The 26,429-nt window shown below is 35.4% G+C and overlaps 1 long non-coding RNA gene across 1 annotated transcript in view; it reads right to left on the bottom strand.

Annotated features, from left to right (window-relative positions):
* LOC309844454 overlaps positions 1-24,217 on the bottom strand; it is a 38,765-nt gene extending 14,548 nt beyond the window's left edge. The window contains exon 1 of the long non-coding RNA XR_014300704.1: positions 23,974-24,217. This is a non-coding gene — a long non-coding RNA (uncharacterized lncRNA). The remainder of the gene's footprint in view (positions 1-23,973) is intronic.
* Positions 24,218-26,429: the final 2,212 nt, after the last annotated feature.

Here is a 26,429-nt window from a genome sequence, read left to right as displayed (position 1 = left end):
TAGGAAAAAATTATATATATATATAAAAATGGTATAAATATATGTGTGTGTGTGTCTGTGTATAAATATATATAAATGTTATATTGTTATATATGGTATATAAATATATGTATTTTTATATATAAATAAATAAAAATATAAATAAATTTATAAAATATAAATATATAAATATATTTATATATAATCAGGCTTTCCCCTGAGCAGGGAGCCCAATACAGGCCTCAATCCCAGCACCCTGGGATTATGACCTGAGCTGAATGCAGCTGCTTAATCAACTGAGCACCCAGGTACGCCTAATGATTCCATTTCTAAGCATACACCCAAGATAAATTAAAACGTGCCCTTCTCTCGCCATCTGTACCCCAATGTTTATAGCAGCAATGGCCACGTTTGCCAAACTGTAGAAAGAACCAAGATGCCCTTCAATGGACGAATGGATAAGGAAGATGTGGTCCATATACAGTATGGAGTATTATGCCTCCATCAGAAAGGATGAATACCCCACTTTTGTAGCAACATGGACGGGACTGGAAGAGATTATGCTGAGTGAAATAAGTCAAGCAGAGAGAATCAATTATCATATGGTTTCACTTATTTGTGGAGCATAATAAATAACATGGAGGACATCGGGAGATGGAGAGGAGAAGGGAGTTGAGGGAAATTGGAAGGGGAGATGAACCATGAGAGACTATGGACTCTGAAAAACAGAGGGGCAGGGGTGTGGTGCCCTTCTCTATCTTTTAAATGCATATTTTAAAAAATCAACTCATATAGTATGTTCTATATCTTAACCTGTGTCTAGCATGATAGTTCATAGACTTCTTGAGGGTAAAAACTGTTTCTTATGCATTTCTGCATAAGTAACATGTGAATAGAAATAGAAAGTCATATTAAGCAAGCAAACTTATACTTTAAGGTATAAAGTTACAAAGCAGGTATCTGGTACAAGGTAGGCATCAAAAATACCTTCAACTAGGAGGGTACCATAAAGTCCTGCCCATTAAAATTTTAATGAGGATCAGTTGGTGGTCATTTGAGACTTCCATTGCTGAATATTGGGTTGAACAGACAGTTTTAGGATTAGCAAAGAAAGAAGTCAGAAAATATAAATGTTTTTAGCTTCTCGATTTTCTTGTATACCAGTTAAAATTCACATAGTAAATTTTATATAAAAGTGTTATCATGCACTTGTTCCAACTTCCATGTATGATTGTTTGAAATTAATGATTTTTTTTTGAAATAAGTATCCTCAAATATCTCTGGATCTATGAAAAAAATCCAATTTCCAGTTTTCTCTTCATAACCCTGGCACCTACAGCACAAAAATATATGATTTTACAAAAAGGCATATGTTTGTAATCTAAAAGAATTGGTTGAATTAGAAGCAGATAGAAGGATGAAAGATAATGGAAGAGAAATTTTCAGGAAAAGAAGAGAAGCAAGTAGAGGGATGCTATAAATCATACTTTCAACACCATGATATTTTGAGCTGAGTTTCTCATGAGATGATGCACCATGAAAGAAGTGTCCATCCAGAAGTCAGGTCAACTCTGATCACAACCAACAAGTGATATGAAGAGGCATGATGTCTTCAGAAGGTCATAGAATGGCCATGCAAAAAAGCAACATATTCTTTCCTTTTTTTTTTTTTTAATTTTCACATATGCAACAATTGGGTCATGACCTAAGTACTGATCATCTTCTCATCTAAATATTTGACTTTGATATGGGGGTGGAAGATTCTCCTTGTTCTTTTGAGTGCAGTGGTGCCTGAAGGACAGTGCTCAAGGACTGACTACGATACCTCTGATAACATGAGTACAATTCAACAGATATGCTTGTGCTTTATAAGACTATTGGTCAGTCACTCTTTCACTGTAAATGTCAACTTCATCTCCATAGGAGGAAGGTAACAACCTTTGTCACTATGATCCCATGATGCAGTTACCGAACATAACTTTAGCCATATTCAGGCTTGGTTGAATGTCAGTGACTTACTGAATATCAGTTATAAGTTCTCTCTCCTATCTCTACAAAATGTATTATTCTCTGAGTTAAGAGTATGTATAACCAAAGAGTAGCTGGTGACCACTGCCATATAAAAAGAGCTTTGAATTCACTTGAAAAACAAAGTTGTGGTAAGGAAATGATCTTCAGGCTCCTACTTTGAGCAGGTCTAGTAATATCCTACTTAATTTATCTTTAAAAACTTCTCATTGTTTTTCTCCATATCATTGGACAATTTCAAGATCCTCATCGGTATCCAGAAGAAATTCTCAAGTGTTTTTCAATGTAGCTTTTCAAGATAAGGAGAGAAGGAAGCTCTGCTTTTGTGACCTTTCAGTATCCAGTACTCTTCCTGAATTAGCTAGGTAATTAGCTAGTTTTTTTTCTGGCTTCTCTTTTACCATGGCTTTTCCAAAGAGCCATATATTCCATACTCTGAAGCCCAGTAGTACCATCAGAGAAAATTAAGTATAAAAGTCAAACAAAACTTTAATGAAAAGAACATGCTTCAGGTGACTCTGTTTTCCATATTCTGAGTCTGATTTTTCTCTCATAATTCAAGGTCCTCTGGTCAAAATATAAGCTTTTTGGAGTGCCGCCATTCTTTTAAAAAAATTCGAATCAGCCTAGGGAATTCTTTTTTTTTTTTTTTTCTTTTTACTAATAAACTAGAAAAATGATCTTCAGCCATGAATGTATAGTATCTATCCTTACATTTCTTAGTGCTTCTACACAAATACATTGGCTCCTAACATCTAGTTAGGAACCATTTCCTGCTGTGAAATAATACTGAAGTATTCTCAATACTCCCTATTAACTTTGACTCTCTCAATGACATTCCTTCTTTATCTGCTATCATTTTGTTCTTGCTTCTCCTTTTTCTTTGACTTGAAGCCATTATAAGAACATTTGGTTAATAGTTACTTAGAGTGATTAATTTAGGTCATTATGTTCATTCTTCAAGGGGCTGGGGTTTGTGGTTGCCTCTGAAAAACAGAGTCTCAGAGCCCTTGGGTGGCTCAGTTAGTTAAGCGTCTGCCTTTGCTTCAGATCATGATCCCAGGGTCCTGGGATGGAGTCCACATAGGGACTCACTGACTAGGGATCCTGCTTCTCCTTCTGCCACTCCCCATTGCTCATGCAAGCATGAGTGTGCACTCTCTCTCTCTCTCTCTCTCTCCCCCTTGCAAAAATAAATAAAATCTTTAAAAAATTCCCCCAAAACAAAATCCTCCCAAAACAAAAACAGAATCTCGGACTTTATTAAAATAATGGTGGAAATCCTGAGGACCATATTTTTAGTTATTTCTGCTTAATCATAGTAGTGGCCTACACCCTTCTCACAAGATTTCTCACAATGATATCTTCAAATACCTAACATGTTAGAGCTCTTCTACATTTAGCTGACAAAATTAAATCAACAAAAATTTCAGGAAAGAAAGGTAGAAATACTAGATTTATCTGAGACATTATGCTTGATTTCCAGTAAGCACATATAATTTGAGAAATTCTAAATCTGTGGTACATGGAATATAATTTATTCTTTTTTTTTAGATTTTATTTATTTATTTGATAGACGAGATCACATGCAGGCAGAGAGGCAGGCAGAGAGAGAGGAAGGGAAGCAGGCTCCCTGCTGAGCAGAGAGCCCTATGCGGGGCTTGATCCCATGACCCCCGGGACCATGACATGATCCTAAGGCAGAGGCTTTAACCCAATCAGCCACCCAGGTGCCCTGGAATACAATTTATTCTTAAGCTTCTGTCAAAGAGTACTTGAAATTTTCTATTCGTTCTTCTGTGGAGTGTATATGTGGGTTTTTAGACTGAATCTTGGTTGAATTTGCTCCTCTGTCAGAATCCTAATTTAGCCAAGTGTAGGCTAGCATGAACACTGGCCAGCTACAAAACCAAACAAGTAAAACAATAGCAAAACATTTTTGAACTAACTTGCTTTCTTATATTTTGACTGATTACAATCATTGTTCTTGGAAGTTTGATATCAAAATCTGGCTAAGGCAAATTCACCTACTTGGGTTGAAAGCAGTATGGTCCTAACTCTTGGAATTATGCTCATGGGAAGAAATTCCTTATGAGAAGTATCTCCTTTGCATTTATCTCCAATTGCCTATACTTGGCAGTGAGCTTGCCTGGTGATAGTCAACTCCAAAACACCACACATTGTCAAAATGATGTATGGACTTTCTGGGTCAGTATAGCAGCATCTGCAGCAAACACCTGATATGCCCCCACTTACTATGGCTGTCACACAGACACCTCTTTCTTTTCACTTGACTCTTTGCTTTGTATAGACTTGTGCTGTTTGTTTTAGATAAGCCCTGTATCAATAAGGGCCCAAACACTTTGAAAGAAGAAAACAAAACAAAATAGCAGTGGGTTTATTAAAAATGAAAGATGACCTCTTAAAGAAGAGGTAATCCACTTAAGAAGCATAAACATTCAGTATAGATATGGGGATCAATTGAAGCAATGAATAAAGTTATTAGGTCTGATAATGCTTATGGAAAACATAATAATAGCTACCATTTATTAAATCACTATTGTGCGTTTAACTTGGTACCAGTAGCTTTACACGTAATATAAATCACCCCTGTTATTGGTACTGTGTACTGTGTATGAAGAGCCTCCTATGCATGTGCTCGTGACCTAGATGCCACTTGCCCCCTCTGTTTGTGGAAGAATAGTCTTAACTCATATCATGCTGTACATGCTATCACTTATTCTATCGCCCTTACATATATGGTGTTCTGTCTGATGGAATGCACTGAATACAAAAATATTCTTCACTCTTTGTTTAATAGTATCTTCACTCTTTGTTTAATATACTGGTATTATGTTAAATTTTTATGCACATTGTTGATGAGAATATCAGCCGCTATATAATAAATGCCTTCTGTTTGCTAAACAAGCTACCAGTTTCATTCAAATAGGTACAATGAATGTGTTAAAAGTTTTTACAGGTAAGGAAACTGAGGTTGAGAGACATTAAATATATCCTCCAAGGTTACACAGCTGGTAAATCCAGGGGCTTTGAACTGAATCTGGATTAGTCTGATTCTGTAGCATGGGCTTGTTCCAATCTGTCCCAGTTTGTGTGTGTGTGTGTGTGTGTGTGTGTGTGTGTATGAACACAAGTTACACATTTTATGCTAACATACATTTCTTAAGTAAAGGCTCTTGACAAAAGACTCATAACTTACAGCTGAACTATTTTTTTAAATACTGGTTTTCTCTCTCTCTCTCTCTTTTTTTAAGATTTTATTTATTTATTTGACAGCCAGAGATCACAAGTAGGCAGAGAGGCAGGCAGAGAGAGGGGAGGGAAGCAGGCTCCCTGCTGAGCAGATAGCCAGATGTGGGGCTCGATCCCAGGACCCTGAGATCATGACCTGAGCTAAAGGCAGAGGCTTAACCCACTGAGCCACCCAGAGCCCCTATAGCTGACCTTTTTAACAGCCTTTTCAGAACTAAAATTATACATTATTTATAGCAAAAAAAAAGTCCTTAAAAACTAATTCTGATTTATCAAACTATGATTAAGGTGATAGATTTGATTTGCACTTTAAAAGTATATTTTAAAAATTCTCATTCAAGGGAAGACTATTTTTCTTACCTATTTCATGTATGGGAAATGTAAATCAGCAGCCAGGAAGATAGCAATCATGTCTACTTATAAGTTAAAAAAAATACCCACAATGAAACAAAGAAGCCGAACTAAGTTTATTTAAAGCATGGCAAGTACACAGGAACCACCATTATCTACAGTCAGAAATAAAACAAAGCAAAACGAAAGACCACACACAGTTGTGGCTGCTTTAAGCACTGATGCTCTAATCACTACCCTTCTGTTTTATGGACTCAGCTCTAACCAATAACTCCATTATTTATGGTTAACATGTCTGCAATAATTATGGTGGAGGCATTTAGCTCAGCCATGCATATTATTACATTCCCAGTATTTCTAGGTCAGAAAAAAAATCTTAATGAAAAGATATAAGAAATTGAACTACCACATTGCTTTAATCATGGCCAACATCAGATACAGTTACGAGTGTTTTTTTACTATCTGTCAATCCTTCATCTCATATTAACTATGGCCCCCTGGCTAATTCCTTGATACCCATGAATATCATCTGATTGCCTTATTTTAGTCAATGCTTTGCCCCAAATCTTATGCCCTGACTCTTGTTATTATTATTCTGATTAAATTTTAAAAGTCTTTCTAAAAAAATGAGTCATTCTACCCCATTGGGACAACTTTCTTCAGCTGCCTTTAGAATGCCTGGTCCATGTCAATTAGGTATGGGTCTGTTCTGCATGGTAGATAAATACTTCAGGTTTTTCTGAGTCTTTCCCAACAGAACCAAATAGTATTTCCCCATTATCATCCATCTCATTTGCTCTGTAACTCTCGTTTACCAGGTATGCAGAAGCATCTTTCCTGAGCTGACATTCTCTGGGTGACCAGTGAGTCATACCCTCATCTCAGCGCTATCTAACTTCTTAAATTTTCTTCTACACTTCCTGGTGATTCAGCTCTCACAGAAAAGAAATGTAAAAAATTACTCACAAGGGATCAAGACAAAATGGCAGTGAGGTGGAAGGGATGCTTTTAGGCAAAACTATTTCAATTTACCCTCAAATCACAAATCTACTCCTAGGGTAAGCTTTGAATGAAGAGCAATCCAAATTATTACAGACATACCTTAGATTTAAAATTTCTTCATAAATCATATTTTAGGTATTAGGAAGAAGAGGAAGTTATAGTGCATAAATATAGAGCTCCATAGTAATAAATTGTACTTATCAACTTAGTACAAAGTTTATTTAATTCTCTTTTTAATAATTTAAAGTAAATGTTAGAATTGTCTTGATTTTATAGAGGTGGGAGTTAGTATTAGAAAAATTTTGTGATTGCTGTAAGTTCACATAACAAGTAGGTGAATGAGCATGGATTCATGGCCAGGTTAACTTGTCTTCAAAGATGGCATTTCTGTCTCATTATGCATTTCTTAGGAAAATGACTTTAGGAAAAATGTAAGTTAACAAAGTTGGGGTCTTTGTTTGTTTGTTTTTGTTTGTTTGTTTTTTAAATTACAGATGTACATTCTCCTGGCCCTCTTTCCTTCTCTATACAGAATTATTCTTAATTAGGTTCCTCATTCACCCATTAATAATCTAATAATAGCTACCTGTACCTTCAATTGATTTTCAATCATCATATGACCTCCACTAAGAGACTAAGAAATTACAGGGTTTTTGTTTTGTCTGCTTGTTTGTTTGTTTGTTTGTTTCTTAAATATTACTGAGGTACCAGTGATCTCCCAATTAGAAAAAAAGATTTGAGAGGAAAAAGGACTGAATATTCCACATAGGCAACCATATTAGACAGTAGAGGTTCTAGAAAAGCTGTTGTTGTATTTGGCAGTAGAACAAATTCAGTGTTCATCAGCTGATGGTAATGGTACTACTCTGCTTCTGATAACTAAGGAACAGTTTAGAGTAGTGACAGATTAAATCATGGATAAAATTTTTTAATAAGACCAAGATAAACTGGATAATCAGGGTAGTTAGAGGTCAAGACAGTGGTGGGTATGCAATTGAGGATGTATCAGGAGAAGAAGTGAGAAAACAACAACAAAAAAGATGGTATTTAGCCTGTGACAAAGACTTTGGTTGACACTATTGCTGTCTTCAAATACTTACTGGCTTGTATTAAGAAGAAATTGTTGGGCTTCTTTCTATTTTGTCGCCACAGAATGAAAAACTAAGATCTACAAGTGGAAATTATTAGGAGCTAGATTTGAGCTTAATGGAAGAAAGGACTTTCAAATAATTTACGTTGTCCTGAAATGGAATGAACTGCCTGATGAGGCAGTGAATTCCCGAGCACTGGAAGTGTGCAATAAGAGGATACATGACCACTTATCTGGAATTTATGCATCTAGTTAGAGGGTTAATACAGATGACCTAATCTCATTTTCCATTCTGGGAGCTCATGATTCGATACTTGGCTGTGTCTGTTCCAAGAATGTTTTAATGTGATTACTATAGCCTCAGCCAACACAATTTGGTGGATCTATGACCAACTCAACAGCCTCTTGATTTTTTTTGTTTTAGTATTTTTGTTATTTGTTATGTACCTTTCTGAAGTCTATTACAGTTTGAGTCAATAAATTGGCTCTCTTATGTTGATCAGTGGCTCTAGTTCCAGCTTAGCTCCTTCTTCCAACAGAGAGAGAAAGAGAGTAATCAGCCATAATGTGTATTGAGGTGAAGGCCAATCACTTAAGAATCTTTTTTTCCCTATACATAGTCCTTTTTTTTTTTTTTTTGTCCTGTTTCCTCATTTACTATTCAAAATATATCATGAAAATTTTTGTATAGACCAAACAGGTGAAAGATAATTAGAATCACATAGAAGGCAATTCTGAAATGGGTCTATAGCATTTTAAGGTTTTGAGCTGTGGGAAGTGACTATGGATGCATGCAATAAATCCTAATTTATTTAGTTGCAAATACAGAACTAAACAGAAATAAGACACTACAGAGCAAGAACAGATGGCATATTTTAGTAGGCATTTTACTAACCCCTCATGTCCACAAGAGGCACAACACTACCACATTTTCCATACTGGTGGGGCCCTGAAAAAAAAAAAAAAAGAAAAAAAGCCAAAACAGCTGAATTTTTGCTAAGCCATTGTCCTTTTTACTTTGGTTGATCTCCTATTTCCAGAAAAATGTACCCTATGATCTATGTATTTCCATTTATGTAGGCATCTATGATAAACATTAATACATTAACTTGACATTATAATTGCTATTAATTAAAACAAAGGATAAGTAAGTATAGTATTAAGAGATCCTTTGATGCTTGAAATATTAAAACCACATATATGATTTACTCTAAGTCAAGGCATAACTATTTTTTTTAACTTATTTTTATTTGTCCTGAATTTCAGTATTTTACTTGTTTCTATGTGCATTTTATTATTTTTTGGCTTAAATATTGTTTTGTTATCTCTTGGGTGTATTATGGATTTCCAACTTGCTTTGGGCCCCATCACTGTATTGCCTTGACATGCAACTCTGTCCAATCTTCTATTGCTTGTTCATTTAATTTATCTGCTGTTTATCTTCTGTTCCACATCATTAATAATGACAAATAAAATGCAACCAACTCTCATCCCCACAGCACCTCACAGGGAAGCCTTCTGGCTGAATAAGCTTCTATTTATCATTTTACCTTAGATCTAGACTGTTGGCCATTCTTCAATCCATTAGACAGTGCTTCAAATATAAACCAGCCTGCATTCATGATTTCTAATTATTTAATAGAACCCAGAAATTTTGGATCTTTTTGTTAATTGTTAATGTTAATCATAAGAAATCAGGGATGAAGTAGTTTGATTAGCAGCAATTTGTATTTTCTTCATCATAAATACATTATATTCTTGGAGCAAATAAATTTGATTTCATCCATATCTCTTAATTAGTCCAATGGTGGATATTAAATATTATGGTTGGTGAGGATGAGATATTGTTTCTACAATTTGAAAAAAAGTACCCCACTAGACTTCTTGTGCCATTTTTTATTGATTTTTGAATTAGAGACATTTTTGATGCAAATAGCAGAGACGTGAGGCGTGTATCAGTCACAGCTTTTCAAGATACTTAGCTTCCTGTCCCTGTCTGCCTCATAGGGAAGATTCATCTGTAATTTATTAATGTAGTTGGTCAAAGAATCTTAATTATTTATAATTGAGGGTCCAACACTCACAAGGAGGAAGGGTTGGTTTGCATAATATAGCCTTGTTGAGATATCTCCCTGAAAGACTATGTTTCATTTTCTCTTCAGTTTGATAAATCAAAATAATAGCATTACTTGACCGATTTTCTTCTTTTAAAAAATTTTGACAATTTTCCAATCATCTTAGAAAATTACCTTTTTTCCTCAAATATTAACCCCACTTATTTCCAGATTTTATACTTTTAGAGAATTTGTTTTCAGTACTTTTCAATTCTACTTGAATTTTTAAAATATAATATTTCATCAAAACAAAATTATTGAGTAATCTTTAAAAATACAAAAAGAAAATTATCTTTCAAATTGCTTGTCTTCATTCTCAGACAAAACTATTATTGACTGGGGAATGGTCTTTTTTGTTATTGCCTTGATTATATTATCAAAATTATAATCATAACATTATGTAACTCATGATACAGAATTTTGTAAAAGCTTCAAGATGACCAGAATATGTAAAAATTTTAATAAATTCAGTGTCATTAGTTCATAACTTAAGCATTTAACTGGGTGTTAAAGGGGGACCTTGTTTGAATTTTATGAAATAATGGAATAAATTTCATGATAGTTAAAAGATGTTGACAATATACATAAACCATATTGTGTGTGTGTGTGTGTATATATAAAAACTGGCCAGAAAATCAGATCATGACATCTATGAATTTCTCAATGATTTGTGATTTTATGATTCTCAATGATTCAGTAGTTCTATGGACTGGTCCTAATAGTTGTGTCTGATTTGAAAAAAAAAAAAAAAAAAAATTTGTGTCTGATTTGTTTATTCTTATAGGATATAAGAAGAATGAACCTTTGCACTGTATTTCTCAGAAAATATATCCTATTTTCTACAGAGAAATAAGTAAATTGTCCAATTCCATCTAAGTCTATCAATAACTTCCATATGATTTGGAACCCTGGAGTACAAAGAGGATTATTCTGGACAGCTAAAGTTTCCAAACAAACAAAACTTTAAAAAGCAATGATTTTAGTTAGTTTCTCACAAATTCCTATGCTTATATTTCTCTGAAATATTATATGATAGTGAAAAGTGCTCAGTAATAACATAACTTATACCCTAAACATAGCAAATTTAAAGGTCAAAGTTGAAAAGGGATCATGTATGTCGGAAGTGACAACAAAAACCCCACAATCTACAAAAGTATATGTTTAAATAAGCAGTTTTATTTTATGGAACATACAAAAGACTACTTGGGAAAATGCATTTTATATGTTAATGAAAAATGAGGTCAGTTAGGTTAATCAAGTTTACTTATTAGCATTGATAGTAAGGCTGAGATGTGGAGATTGTTTTAATAGGAAATAAGGAAACCTAGATGATTTTTGGTGAGAGACCTGGGGAAAAAAAAAAAGAGTTTAGAATAATAAATCAGCCTGGGAGAATCTAGGTGTGAGTGTGTATGAGTAGCCATACGGGTGGCTAATTTTCAGGGTGAGGTTGATGATTTCCACTGATACTTGGGTGAAACAGACATAAACCAGGACCTCATCAAATATATAAAGGCTAGAATGCCAGACAAAAAAGGAGTAGGGTGAAGTGATATTCATACAAAAAAATTGCCACATTTGGATGAGAGAAAATGGTAGTACAAAGATTATTGTAAATTTTGGCCTAAATGAGTTAAATAATTTTAAGACCTAATCAAGAGTGAAAACATTCAGATGTAGTGTTACTTTAGGTTTTGGCCAAAAGTTCAATCTTACATATGTGGAAATTATTATAATGAGGAGGCACATATATAAGAGGAATTATAATAGAGAATAGTTATAACCAACATTAACTATTTCTATTACAACTACTCTTTTAACATTTTTATTTTCATTAATTTATTCAATCTCTCTATTAGCCCTAAAAGATACATAATACCACGGGTGCCTGGGTGGCTCAGTGGGTTAAGCCGCTGCCTTCGGCTCAGGTCATGATCTCAGGGTCCTGGGATCGAGTCCCGCATCAGGCTCTCTGCTCAGCAGGAAGCCTGCTTCCTCCTCTCTCTGCCTGTGTCTCTGCCTACTTGTGATCTCTCTCTGTCAAATAAATAAATAAAATCTTAAAAAAAAATAAAAATAAAAATAAATAATAAAGTTTAAAAAAAAAAAAAGATACATAATACCACTATCCCGATTAATAGATGACAACACTAAAGTACTTAGAGTTAGAATAATCTCCATGACACAGCTTGTTAATGACAAACTTGAGATTTAAACCAGAAAGTCCAACTCATGAGCCTGTACATTTTATCACTAAATTACAGATGCAAGGCTGGTAGGATTTTAACAGGGAAATATATCTAGAGAGACATTAAGGGTCAGAGCTCAGGGCAAGTGAGGGTCCTATGGCCCAAATTTAGGGACACATGTGCATGATCCTGAAAGAAAGTATCTTTAAAATTGAGTCCTTGGAAGACTTGCTCTCAAAGAATTGTGGTCCTGAGACAAAGACCTCAAAATTTAGTGATACAAAGAATTTATTGATTGTATTGAATTTGTGGGTCAGAAGAATTGACACAAGCCATGGTGGGTTTAAATCATCTTTGTTCCATGATGTTTGCAGCCTCCTCTGGGAAGAAGCAAAATCTGAAGGAATTTAGAAGCTATAATCTGGAATCATCTGAAGCCTATTCACTCATATCTGGTAATGGAGCCTGGCAGTCAACTGGGACATTAGCTGGGCTTCTAGTCTGGAACACTAGACACAGTGTTCCAGAATTGAATTGTGGGCTCTTACAGCATGGTGGCAGGGCTTGAAGGGAAAGTATGCCAACACAAAGAGCCAGGAAAAAAAAAACTACATTCCTTTTATGACCCAGCTTTGGAGATCACATAGCATCATTTTTGTCACATTCTATTTGTCAGAGTACTCATAGTCCTGCCCAAAGGGAGGGAAATAGACTATCACTTGATGAGGAGGAAATGTTCTCAAAGAGTATGGAGGAATAGAAATGAGATTTTTGGAAAATGCAGAACCTGTATAATAATCTATAAAGTATGTCATGAAACATGCTCAAAAGAATGGCAAAGTTGGTTCATTTGGCCTTGGATTTTAATTAATTTATTTAATGATAATCATGGATAGAGGGCTCTTGCTTTAGATAATTCATGGACAACTAATATACATTGGTCACTCATTTGAGAATTCTGGTGGCTAGAGAATAGCAGTTGGAAAGAAGAGCAAGATTGAGTATTGCTCAAAAGTGATCAGGAAGTCCTCAAATATTCAGTTAAAAGCAAACTTTGTGATACAAATGTTAGACAGAAAGAAGAGGTAAAGTTTTCTGGAGGAAGGAAAAAATGTTTTTTGTGTTCCTACAATAGACTGTGATAGGTGTTTCAGGTGTAATCTCATTGAATCCCTGGAACATGGTAACTACATTATTTTCTTTTTTTTCCAGGTCTTTATTTATATTACAGTTAACAGTGTAGTAGTAGTTTCAGATATGCAATATAGTGATTCAACATTTCCATACATCACCCAGTGCTCATCACAAGTGCCCCCCTTAATATCCATCACCAAAACCCATCTTCCTGCCCACCTCCCCTCTCACACATATTTTAAAACTTCTTCTATATATAGAAAATGGAAACTGTTCAGTTCTGATTATTTTATTAATTTATAGATTAAGCAATAGAGTTGGATTTATGGTGGGCATGACTCTAAAGTTTGTATTCTTCAACTGATGTGTGAGGTTCCTAAAGAGAACTACAATCAGATTGGGTCACTGTGACAATGGCTTTCCTAAAATTATTTTGCAATAAGGTTTTCAGTCCAGTATCTCTGATTAATTATGCTTCTGGTTCAGACTATATTTCCTTTTATTTTTCCACTGTGATTAGTTAGAGTATAAATTGAAAGTAAATAATAGACCAGTAAGCTATTCTCATAAATATTTAGAATTGGGTGAGAAGGTAGTATGCATGTATTTATAAGAGTAAACACTTAGAGTAAGGGAAGGAAAGAAGAACTGTTGAGAAGCAAACAAACAAATAAACAAAAACAAAACAAAACAAAACAATATATAAAACAAAAAAATAACTAATGATTTCCTTCAATTTCTAGACATTGTGCTCAGAAGTTGGTTCCACAGAAATGCTGCTATACCCTTCTCAGGTTTCTGATGTCTGAGGTATAAAAAGGAAAGGTGTATTGTCCAAAGTGACTCATCTAGGAAAAGTTGAACCACAGTTAAATTCACAATATTCAAACTCCAAAGCTCTTTCCATGCTGCCTTCTTTGAGAAATAAAATGGTGACTTTACATTAAGACAGATGTCTAAATAAAATTTTTAAATTTTTGCCAAGTTGGTACTTATGTCTTACATCTCAAATTACAGAAATCAATTTATAACAATTGGCCATGGGTGTCAAACATTTCTACACCTCTTTCAAGCAACAACACTTGTAACTTTTCTGTGCAACTGCCCCTTTTCAAGGCTGTGCAACTGCCCCTTTTCAAGGATGTTTGTATAGTGATCAGCCTAGGAAGATGGAGACTTGCCTCCCTCTGGAGAAGAGGGAAAGGAAGGATTGTTTACTTTCCAGTATAATAAGGATCATATCTCCCACCAGGGTAAATGTTGGGCACTTTGCTTGGAGCCTAGTAAAAAAGATTCAGATTCCCTAAACTCAGGGTTCCGTAGCTATATAGCATGAATTCACCGCATGGATAGCACCTGGGTCTCTCTACTTTTCTTCTGTGGAATTAAGGTGGGAGCAACAAGGAAAATCAAAAAGGGATACAAAGCTAATGCTATATGCTTATGCCATGAACAAACACCTTTGTTTCTGACCCAGAGACTTGTGTCTTCTCTCAGGGCAGTGAAACTGTGGCAAGCAACTTTGTTAGCTTCTGAGTATAGAAAATCTTGGACTCTTCACAAATATTTTACAACAGATCTAACGTATGTTTTCCATGTAGAAATAAATATTTCACTAATTATTTTTCCCTTTTATCAGTATCTAATTTTTAAGAGAAATTTGAAGGTTATTTTGAATTTCTCAAGTAAGGCAGGAAATGGGTCCACAAGATAAGAAAGAATAAACATGAGGTAGGAAAAAAAAAAAAAAGCCATAGGTGAGTATGAGGAAATATTTTACAACTAAATCTAACTTCTATGCATCGATATCTATACAAACATCTATCCATATTTATGAAAATGGCAAGATTTCATTTGTTTTGATGGCTGGTAATATACCATTGCATGTATATATCATGTAAGGCACATAACTAGAGGTGCCTCCACAGGGTGCGGCCCAGAATAAAGATGGCGCCGGCTTGCCATCTCTTCCGGCCAACAAGGCGCCAATTTCACAGTTTCGGTTCCTGAAACCTATGGCACTTCCTCCTCTCGCCCGACACGCCTTACCCAGCAACTGCTACTTGGCATAATCTTATTGGCTCTTCCCCCTCTGTCCTCACTTCCCTTCTGCTGCTCTATATAAGGTGTGCCCCCGCACAATAAAGTGAGATCCTGCTTCGACAGATCCCCCGAGCCCAGTGTCGTCCGTTGGTGCGTCCGGGTTCGCGACACTCGCCATCCCGCTCAGCCCCAAGGAGAGGCCTCTGGCTGGGCCCGGGCGCCTCCTCCCCTCGGCAGGGAGCCCAACAACATCACATCTTTATCCACTCATTTTTAGATGGACATCTAGACTTTTTCCATACTTTGGCTATTGTGGACACTGCTGTTATAAACATTGGGTTGCAAGTGCCCCTTCGAAACTCTCTGTTTGTACTTCTTTGATAAACATCTAGTAGCACAATTGCTGGGTCATAAGGTTGTTCTACTTATGACTTTTTGAGGAAACTCCATACTGTTTTCCAGAATGGCTGCACCAGTTTGCATTTTCACAAACAACATAAGGAGGTTTCTCAGCAAACTTGCCAACATCTGTTTCCTGACTTGTTAATTTTAGCCATTCTGACTGGTGTAAGGTTGTATCTCATTGTGGTTTTGATTTGCATCAAAAAACTGTTATTTGATTCCCTAATGTGGAGTGATGTTGAACATTTTTTCATATGTCTGTTAGCCATTTGTATGCCTTTTGAGAAATGTCTATTCATATTTTCTGCCCATTTCTTAACCAAATTTTTTTGTTTGTTTGTTTGTTTGGGTGTTGAATCTACTCATCCATTGTCCTTGCAAATAATATACAGAGTTTGTGTCAGATAGTGAAGGAAAGAGTGATTGATGTTAGGGAATAACTTCACCCAATTGATCAAATTTAAAATTTCCAGGGGATTTTTTTTTCTTTTGTTCTTGTGTTTAGAAAATGAATACTCAGTAACTCTTTAACTTAAAACTAATGACTGAATTCCATAATGTGCAAATATCACTGGAAGAAGATGGATATCTAAGAAAACCCCTCTCATTGACAAGTATGGGTTCTCAAATTAGTTTGCACAAGAGAGGAAACAGAAGCCTCCTCACATCAGTGTTTAAACATAATGATTTCTAAGAGTTAAACAGTTTGGAAAAGAAAATGTTTAATTTACACAATCTCTTCAGGTCAGAGTAAAAACAGTTCTGTGAGTACTGGAAAAAAATGCATTATGATTTCATTATGTATTTATATTTCTATCAGAAAATCAGTTGGAGTACAATTTCATGAAATAGGTATTTATTTAAAGAAAAGAGGCATGTCACTAGAACATATTCTTGATTCATAGAGAAGAGAAAACCTAGGGTGTACTGGCCTGTGTGAATATTCTTAAATGGTTATAGCAGTTAATAATTAAAATTCATGTGTGCCACACATCCGGAATATGACTAATCAGAAAATCACCTAGTGAGGACACTAAATAGATGTAGAGCAACTGCCTCTGTCTATGGATCAGGGTCCCATCACTTCACCATGTCCAGAAAAAAGGACTTTTCACCATCTCTATTCAATGTGCTGCCCATGAGCCAGCAACCTATCTTCTCACTACTACAAATGTTGTAAATGTAGAAACTCAGGCTCCCCTCAGACCCACTGAATTAGAATGTTAACAAGATCACATACACAATAAATTTTGAGAAACCACTGGATAAATAGAATACCTTGATTCTGTCTCTCTCCTCTCTTTCTCAGTTGTCCACTCTAAGGAGAAATCTTTCAAAACTGCAAATCCTATCACAGATCTTCAAATGACAGCACATTAGTAGATAAAACCTAGATTCTGTGGTATTCTGTATAAGATCATCTAGATTTTGCTTCTCTCTTTCTCCAACTCCATGCCCCTTCTACCTGTTAAATTTCTCCAAAACCTAAGTGATAACATCTTCTTAGCGTCCCCAGACCAAACACACATGTGCCCCATCATTTCAACATACTCAATTAGTTAGGGTTTGGTAAATGTGACTTGCCATTGTGTACCTACTTGTCTTCACACAAGATAATCCTGCTCTGTGAAGTGACCTTTTCTTTTTTGTCTCTCTATTGGACCTTAGCTCAACTCAATAATCTCTTTCATCTCTCCCACTCTTAGAAACCCTTTCGATCCTCGTAAGTTCTGAGGTCCATTTCCATGCAGCCACTCATAGCCCACCTCCTCTCAGGCACAGTTGGTCCAATTATTTAATTTAATCCCATCTGCCTTCTCTTAATTCCTTCTGCTACTTTCACTCATAAACCCAAACAAGCAATTTTTCAACCGGTTGTAGATTATTATTATTATTATTTATTATTATTATTATTTACCTCTTTCACATTCTACAGCTGTTCCCTGGTTGTGTGCTTTGTTTTTTTAGTTGGTATCATCTTCTCATCATCTCTAGTCCAAACCAGATTAATTCCAACCTCATTACATTGATCAGTTTGTTCCCCATAGCTGAAAGAGCACCTTTCTTCTTTTGGGGAAGTTAAATATTACTTGTTCTAAAAGATACAATAAAAATTCCACCTTTTCCCTAAAACACGTTTTTAAAAATATATTAGTCTTATGAAAATAGTACATTAATAAAATATGGCAGAGTATTGATTGCAAAACAACTCTGATGTAATAATATACTCTCACATTTTTTCTGTACTTTTGTGTGCAGGTACTATATAGGTACACACACACACACACACACACACACACTTTTTCTTTTCCTGCTTTTAGATTGAAAGTCATTTGAGGTTAGGGTTTGAGGAATCTGCACTTAGGATTATACTTCCCTGCATCCTCTTAACTGATCTTCCATATTTTCTCTTGAATACAACAGTTCCTTTTGTTTATCTCAATCCCCTTGCCTTGGATCTATCCTTGCATCTTTCCTGTATTATTAAAATCAACTTCTTTTTAAAATTTATTAATTTAATTTATTTTTTTATTTCAAGATTTTATTTAAATTCAAATTAGTTAACATATAGAGTACTGGTGGTTTCAGGAGTAGAATGTAGTAATTCACCACTTACATACCCAGTGCTCATCACAACATGTGCCCTACTTAATGCCCATAACCAATTTAGCCAAGTCCTCTGTGGCCTCCCCTCCAGGAACCTTCAGTTTCTTCTCTATAGTTAAGAGTCTCTTATGGTTTGCCTCCCTCTCTGTTTTTATCTTATAAAATCAACTTCTAATTTTTCATGTTGCTTTCAACCTTCAAACTCCTCTTCAAGTGTGTACTTGTTATTTTCTTGCCCTAAAATTTTCTGTGTGGCTTATTATTTCCAGAATTTAAAATCAACTAGTTAGCAAGAAACATGAAGCCCAGCATAATGTGACTCATGTTGTAGGTCTTTTTTTTTCTTTTCTATGTGTGTAAGGACCCTCTCAACTGCAATGACCTTGAGTTCTCAAATTAAGTCAAACCATTTTCCCAGTTTTTTTCTGGAGATCATATGTTCTTTTGTTTTGTTTTTGGTTGTTTTGAAACAACCATACTCTCTTTATCTGTCTCCTGAGATTTCTTTTATATTCTTCCTTCAAGATGTAGCTAAATCTCTTGGAAATATTTTTTTGTGCCCTGCAGGCCATTATGTACCTTTTTCCCCCCCATTCTCTGATGTACATCTCATGATGTATTACTGATTTTTTTTACACTTGCCACAATGGTGCAATAATTAATTGCTAGGCTGAGGCCTTGACTGCTAGAAACATGTGTTTCTTTTCTTTTCTTTTCTTTTTCTTTTTTTAAATTACTTTATTTGGTGGGGGGTGGGGCACAAGGAGAGGGAGAAAGGATCTTAAGCAGACTTCACATTCAGTCCAGAGCCCCATGGCTCAATCTCACAACCTAGATATCACAACCTGAGCTGAAATCAAGAATCCCTCACAAAGCAAATGTGTTACCCAGGATCCCTGTGTTTCATTTTAATACTACAAAAGATAGAACAAAATGTTTGCTGAAAAAGTGAATGAATGATATTCCTTTCTTACATTCTTAGAACTTACCCTCAGGTAAGGTATGTGTGTGTGTGTGTGTGTGTGTGTGTGTGTGTGTGTGTATAGTATATATTCTCTTCTTTTCTGTAAATATCACCCCTTTGTGTATATGCATCTTATTTCTTTATTTTTTCATTTATTTGTTGCTGTTACATTTGTTTTTCTTAAATATGTGTGGAATCTCAAGATATTCATTTGTACTTATAGATTAAAAGCAATACCCAGCTAAGAAACTGCCACGAACTTCCTCTGTACCTGAAAAGAACATAGCTGAAGGCACCATGCTTCCTGATATCAAACTTTATTACAAAGTTACTATAATTAAAACAATATGGTATTGACATACACACACACATATATCAATGGAAAAGAATAGAGAACCCAGAAATAAACCCATTTATATATATTAAGTTATCTATTACAATGGAGTCAAAAATACAGAATGAAGAAAGGATAATCTTTTCCACAAATGGTTATGGGATAACTAGATATTTACAAGCACAGTAATAAAACTAGACTCTTATTTTACACCATACACAAAAATAAATTTGAAATGGATTAAAGATCTCAACATGAAACCTGAAACTACAAAACTCTTGGAAGAAAACACAGGAGGTAAACTACTTAGTATCAGTCTTGACAATGATATTTTTCAGTATGACACCAAAAGCAATGTTACAAAAGTAAAAATCAGCAAGTGAAACTATATCAAACTAAAAAAAGCAGACGCTTTTACAGAACTACCATATGACCCAGATGCTTTTTTTAGTTTGATATAGTTCCAGAAATTATAAACTGAAACTATAAACAGAAACTATAAACAGTTTCAGAAACTGAAAAAAGTTTCTCTTCAACTAAATGGATGAAATGGGAGAAAATACTTGAAACTATATAACTGATAAAGGGTTAATATTCAAAGTATATAATGAACTACAACTCATCAGAAGAAAAATCCCACAATCTAATAAATGGGCAGAGAAACTGAATATAACTTTTTCCAAAGAAAACAGAAATAACCAACTAGTACACGAAAAGTTGCTCACATCATTAATCACATGGGAAATGCAAACTCAAACCATAATTAGATATCACTTCACACCTGTTAGGATGTCTCTTATCAAAAAGACAGAAGATAACAAATATTGGCAAGAATATTCAGTAAATGGTACCGTTATACATTCTTGATGGGAATGTGAAATGGTACAGTTACTATGGAAAACAGTATGAAAATTCCTTAAGAAGTTAAGTTACAGAACTACCATATGACCCAGAAAGCTCACATCTAGGTGTATATCTAAAGGAAATGAAAGCTGGATATAAAAAATATATTTGCATTTCCAGGTTTAACTCACTGCCCATCAATGGCTGGATGGATAAAGATAATGTGGTATAAACATAACAATGGAATATTATTCAACCATGAGGAAAAAGAAAATCTTGCCTTTTGCAACAACATGTTTGGAACTTGAGGGCATTATACTAAGTGAAATGAACCAAGCAGAGAAAGACAAATACTGTATGAGCTCATTTATTTGTTCACTCTTAAAAAAAGAAAAAAAAAAAGAGAAAAAAAAAAAAGAAAAAGAAATACAAACCCATAGAAACAAAGTTGAAAAATAAATGATAACGTGACAAGGACCAGGAGGTGGGGAAAATAAGAAGTTGGGAAAGAGGTACAAACTTTTAGCTATAAGGTGAATATGTTCTGAGGACCCAATGTAAAAGATGGTGACTCTAGTTGATAACACTGTATTGTATAAGTGAAATGTGTTAAGGAAGTTGAATATAAAATGTTCTCACATATACACAAAAGATAAATATGTGAGGTGATTAATGTATTAATTAACTAAATGTGGGGAAATCTATCATAGTGCATGGATTTATCAAATCACCATGACTTATACTTTAAATATCTTGCTATTTTAAATGTCAATTATTGTCAGTAACGTTGAAATTTAAAATTTAATAAAATAAGAGAAATAAGATGACATTATATAATTTCGGGGATTCTTTTCAGCTCATTCTCTTATAATGTAAATTAAAAAAAATGTTTTCATAAATTAGAAATCTTTTGCAACTCATGACACTTGTACCAGTTAATTCAAAGAGTAATTGTCCCTGCCAAGATGGATTGTAATAATTTCACCTTGAATATCAAAGTCCTACAAGAAGTTAAATGTCTTGGAATCAAAAGACCCAAAGACATTCAGTGTCACTGCAGCAAACATCAAATGCAACCCCAGGAAAATATTTGATCATGAGTCATAAAGATCTGTTCTGAGCCATGAATTATATTTAGAGGGAGACGGTAAACACAATTTGCTTTCAAGTTTTATATCTTCAGGATACTCATTTTCTCAGGTGTTAATATGAAGAGATGTAAATAGCCCAGGAACTACTTTTGAAACACAAGCTATAAAATTAATGATCTCTGCCAAAGATTTTCACATTTCTCATCACGATAAACAAATTGGACATAAAACAACCTGGCTGGATGTGCCCTTTTTGGTAGAGGAGTATGTGTGTGTAGTGGAAGTATCGCGTAGTAGGTAGTGTTACAAACTTTTTAAGAAAGAGGGAAAGGAGAGGAAAATAAATAGGGCTTTAAATTATATTGGTTTAAAAATGATAGGTGCTCATTCGAAAATCTAAAAGGCAACTAGCCAGGACAATCAAACTCATGGCTTCATGAGTGGATGTTAGTTTCAAAAACATACCATTGGTGAGATAATAAGAAACCAAATATAAGAGATATGAGGCTGGGAACTGACAGCTTAGAGTTGACTGCTCACTGAGGTGGGGCCTCTGCCAAGGTAGACCCATTTGTAATTTATTTCTCTGATTTTGCAATCAGGCAATTGTTCACAATGACAGAAAGTGGCAGGACTGCATAGAGTTTACTAGAGGCAAATGTTAGGGGCCAAGAAGAGAGAACAAAGAAAACAGATCCTAAGCACATTAGGGACATCTGGGTGACCCATTCGATTACCACCCTGCTCTTGATTTTTGACTCAGGTCATGATCTCAGGATTGTGAGATCCAGGTCTGAGTCCATCTCCCTACTCAGTGGGCAGTCTGCTTCTTTCCCTCTCCATCTGCCACTTCCTCCCCTGTTTTAAATAAATCTTAAAAAAAATATAATATAAATTTCTTTTTTTATTTTCTGAAAAAAATAAAAGACATAGAAAAAAAATAAGGTGATCTCAAGGTTGGTTATGAGATTGAGCTCTAGTCAGGCTCCATGCTCACCACAGAGTCTGTTTCTCTCTCTCTCTCTCTCCCTCTGAAATAAACAAATAAATAAATAATAAAGCTTAAAAAAAATCACTCAAATTTCTTAACTTTTTTTCCTTTGTATTAGAAAGGAGTTCACCCAAAGATAGTATATATACACAGGTACTTCTAAAAATATATACAGATACACAGTGATAGATAAGATTTCTATTTTCCCATGGAATTCAATTTGGATGTGTTTATTTTTGTACAGATACTTATCATTTATTGTAGGAAAGCCATCTATAACACAGGGAAGGCCTATTGGAAGTATAAGTGGCCTGAATCTACGTAACTATAGGTGCATTTGAATTTTTCTGTGCGGATAAATATGATGGAAAATAATCTCTAAAAATGAATGAATGAATGAATGGCAGAAAATTTTCTCAGTAAGGAACCATTTATGAAAGAATAATAATTTATTTGATATTAAATCTAAAAGCTTATCTATACCTCCAGAGAATAACAAATCCAACCTCTGTTTAGTTCTTAATGTGCAAAACTTGGTTCCAAGGATCTTATATAAATTTACTTCTCAGAAATAAGTACTATTATTTTGTAGGTGGTACAACTGTGAAAGTAAGAGGTTACATAAACTTACCAAAGTCCCTTAGTTACCCAGAGGTAGAGCCAAGATTTGAACCAAAACAGTCTGGTTTCTGGTCCTCAGCTCTGGAAGGATGTGCACAGTGAATGCTCAAGGAATGGTGATTATATGGAGAAGAATGCAGAGCAAATTGGAGCTAAACATGTAAATGATGCTTCCTCCCCTACTGTTCCTCTCCATATCCTCCATGCTTAAAATGTTAAATAACTGTCATGTGATCCTAAGGCATGAACATGGTAAAAAAAAAAAAAAAAAAGATGTATGGATAAATGGATAAATAGGGCTTCTCTCTTTGGCAGAGATTTAATCTTGAAAAAGAGACTTAAGGTGGATTTTATCCAATACATGAGCTTCTCATAGAGATGAAATTCAGAATATTCCATTAAATTTAATTATGGGAAGAAAACAATAGGTATCAAGCAACCACCTGGTTTCAGATGGGAGCATTAACCTTGTGAAAGTAATTTTTATTGCTATCTTAATTTAACAGACAAGGTCATTTCATTCCTGAAAGTTTAAGTAACTTGAAAAAGAGTGAGATTTCCATCAGAAAACATATAGTCCTTGAATTCTACTGTCTTTCATTAGGGAAAATACTGAATAGAACCAATCTGTGGCACAGAGTCTACATTTACCACCAAGTAACTAATATTTGTGCTGATGTGGTTCAGTACTGGGAGAATTTTCTGCCATTCATTCATTCATGCATTTGACAATGCATGGATGGGGTAGTTTGAGTCATGATCAAGGTATAAGAGTGTCATTCTTGCCAGGCTGTCTAATAGTACACAGATGAATCTCCCTCCATGTAGGCTGAGTGAGCTCTGGGTGTGTGTGGGGGGAGATGGTTTGGGAGTGATAGGGAGGAGGGTGAGAACAGCTGGTTTCTTCTGCATCTTACCCTGTGCTGCTTCTCTCTCCCTTCTGGATTGGGTGCCACAGGGAAGATAAGAACATGGAAGATCTCATCTGATTGCAGTGGTTGTTTGGGGAACCTCTGCCTCAGTCAAATTCTTCAACCTTTACCTCTGCTCTGAAATTCATGGCAGCTGGAGCCTTTGGACTGTCCATCCAGCGAAGATTTGATTTCTGGCAGGGCTTGATCAATGGAAGACAATGAAATAAGATTTAGACCAAGAGGATGGGGGTAAACCTTCATGTTTTTTTCCCTTCTTTTTGGTTCAGGAGATAGTTCTTCTGTGGCCCCATCTCCTGTTTAACAAGCCCACTGAGGTTTCAGCCTCTGCTTGGTGGTAAGGATCTTGGGCTGAAAATCCTTACCTCTTGTCATTGTCCTTGGCAGTATCAATGGCTTCCAGCTATTTTTAACCTCTGAGCTCTTTACTGTGGCCTACATAGCCTCTCAGACCTCCAATTCCTTTTTGGCCTCTGTTTCTTGTTTGGTTCCTGGCAATACAACTGGAACAGATATTATCTTGCCGTGCAGACTGGTTTATGAATGAGGATGTTTTGCTTCACAGCTGGAGGGTGTGGCTTCGCTACCTCTTTTCTGAGGGCTACCATTGTAACCCCTAAGTGCCCATACCTAAAAGACTGCCCTCTTAAGACAAACAGTTTCTGCAGAAGTTAACTATCAAGAAAAACTCTTCTCAAAATGGAAGTTCTCTGAACTCCTGGGTGGCTCAGTTGTTTAAGTGACTGCCTTCGGCTCAGGTCATGATCTCAGGGTCCTGGGATCAAGCCCCGCATTGGGTTCTCTGCTCAGTGGGGAGCCTGCTTCTCCCTCTCCCTCTGCTTCTCTGCCTTCTTGTGCTCTCTCACTCTGTCAAATAAATAAATAAAATCTTAAAAAAAATGAACGTTCTCTTCAAGATGACCCAGTCAAGCTTCCATCTGTGGAATCCAAAACCAGCCCATTCTGAACATTTACCTTTGTCCAATACAGTTAGAAGTGTTGCTTGCTCCCTGTCAACTCCCTTCAGAATCTTGAGTCATCCTCTCAAAAAAACTTTCCCAGGGATCAAAATGGGATTACTTCACAGTCCACATTTCAAGGAGCAAAAGTGAAGCTCGGTGAGGGTTTTCTTGAAACTCTACACATATGTATTGAGGTGAAGAGAAATGACCTCTCCTGTTCCTCCTGTCTCTCCTGTTCCTCCTCAGGGAGATGAGAAGCTACAATCTACCAATATACCAACAATTTTTGGAAAAAAGCTAACATAGGGGGAAAATAAATATCTACCACTCTTCTGGAAAACCAAACCTAACCAGCCAAAATAAAAAGTCAAAGAGAAATGAAAGATTGGGAAAACCTTCACAATAAAGTACAGCTAAGTAGTAACATGTTTAATAAATAGCCATATAAATGTCACTTCATCAGTGGTCTAGCACATTACTTTGGCATGTGGGCATATTTGGAAACTCTTGTTTTCCTCTTAGCCTTTTAGTTCTCATCAAAAACAAGGGACTAAGAGTCCCATTCTGTATCCATGCTTCATATTTTTAAGCAATACATGTACATATTATACAATCAATACAAACTAGATACATAGTGAAAATTATCCTTCTTTGCACCTGCCTTCACCTTCCCCTCTCATCAAGGTAACACTTCCTATTGTTTTCTTGTGCCCATCCAGGGATATTCTATGCATTGAATATAAATTTATTTTTGTGTTTTTTTAACCAATGCAACATATTATACAAGTTGTTTCATCTTTTATTTTTAGTTTGCATTGTATAGCTTAGAGATTTTTATTCTTATTTTTTTAAGAGGGAGAGAGAGAGTCTGTTAGAGAGTGGGAGGGGAGGAACAGAGGTTGAGGGATAGAGAGAATCTTAAGCCGACTCCACACCCAGTGTAGAGCCCAATGCAGGGCGTGATCCCAGGACCCTGAGATCACCACCTTAGCTGAAATTAAAAAGGAGACTTAACAGACTAAGCCACCCTGGCACCTCTATCTTAAGGTTTTTCCACATTGGTACAGAGATGCCTCATTTTTTTCCCACAGCAGTATGAACTTCAATATATGTATTTATCATACAATCTTTAACAAGTACTCTACTGATGCACATTCTGATGGTTTTCAGTTTTTTGTAATGCACACACATACTCAACATGCAGCTTGTACTTTTTTCAATTGCATAAATTTGCAGAAAACATTCACAGATATAGGTTGTGCCAAAGTTTATGTGCATTTTAAAGGTTAATAACGATTGCTATATTGTCCCAAGAGTTACTGTTTTATACCTCACCCAGGAAAGTAAGATAATTTGTTTCTTTATCAAACCATGGCTTGTAGTATGAACTTGTTCAGAACTTTCTACTCTTAAGTGATGAATTACAGTATAATTTTAATATGAACAATTCTTATTTTTAGTGAAATTTTGCATCTTTAC

Source organism: Mustela nivalis (genome assembly GCF_964662115.1).
Source record: "Mustela nivalis genome assembly, chromosome: 11".
Taxonomy (NCBI): Eukaryota; Metazoa; Chordata; class Mammalia; order Carnivora; family Mustelidae; genus Mustela; species Mustela nivalis.
This window is presented reverse-complemented; position numbering and strand designations above follow the sequence as displayed.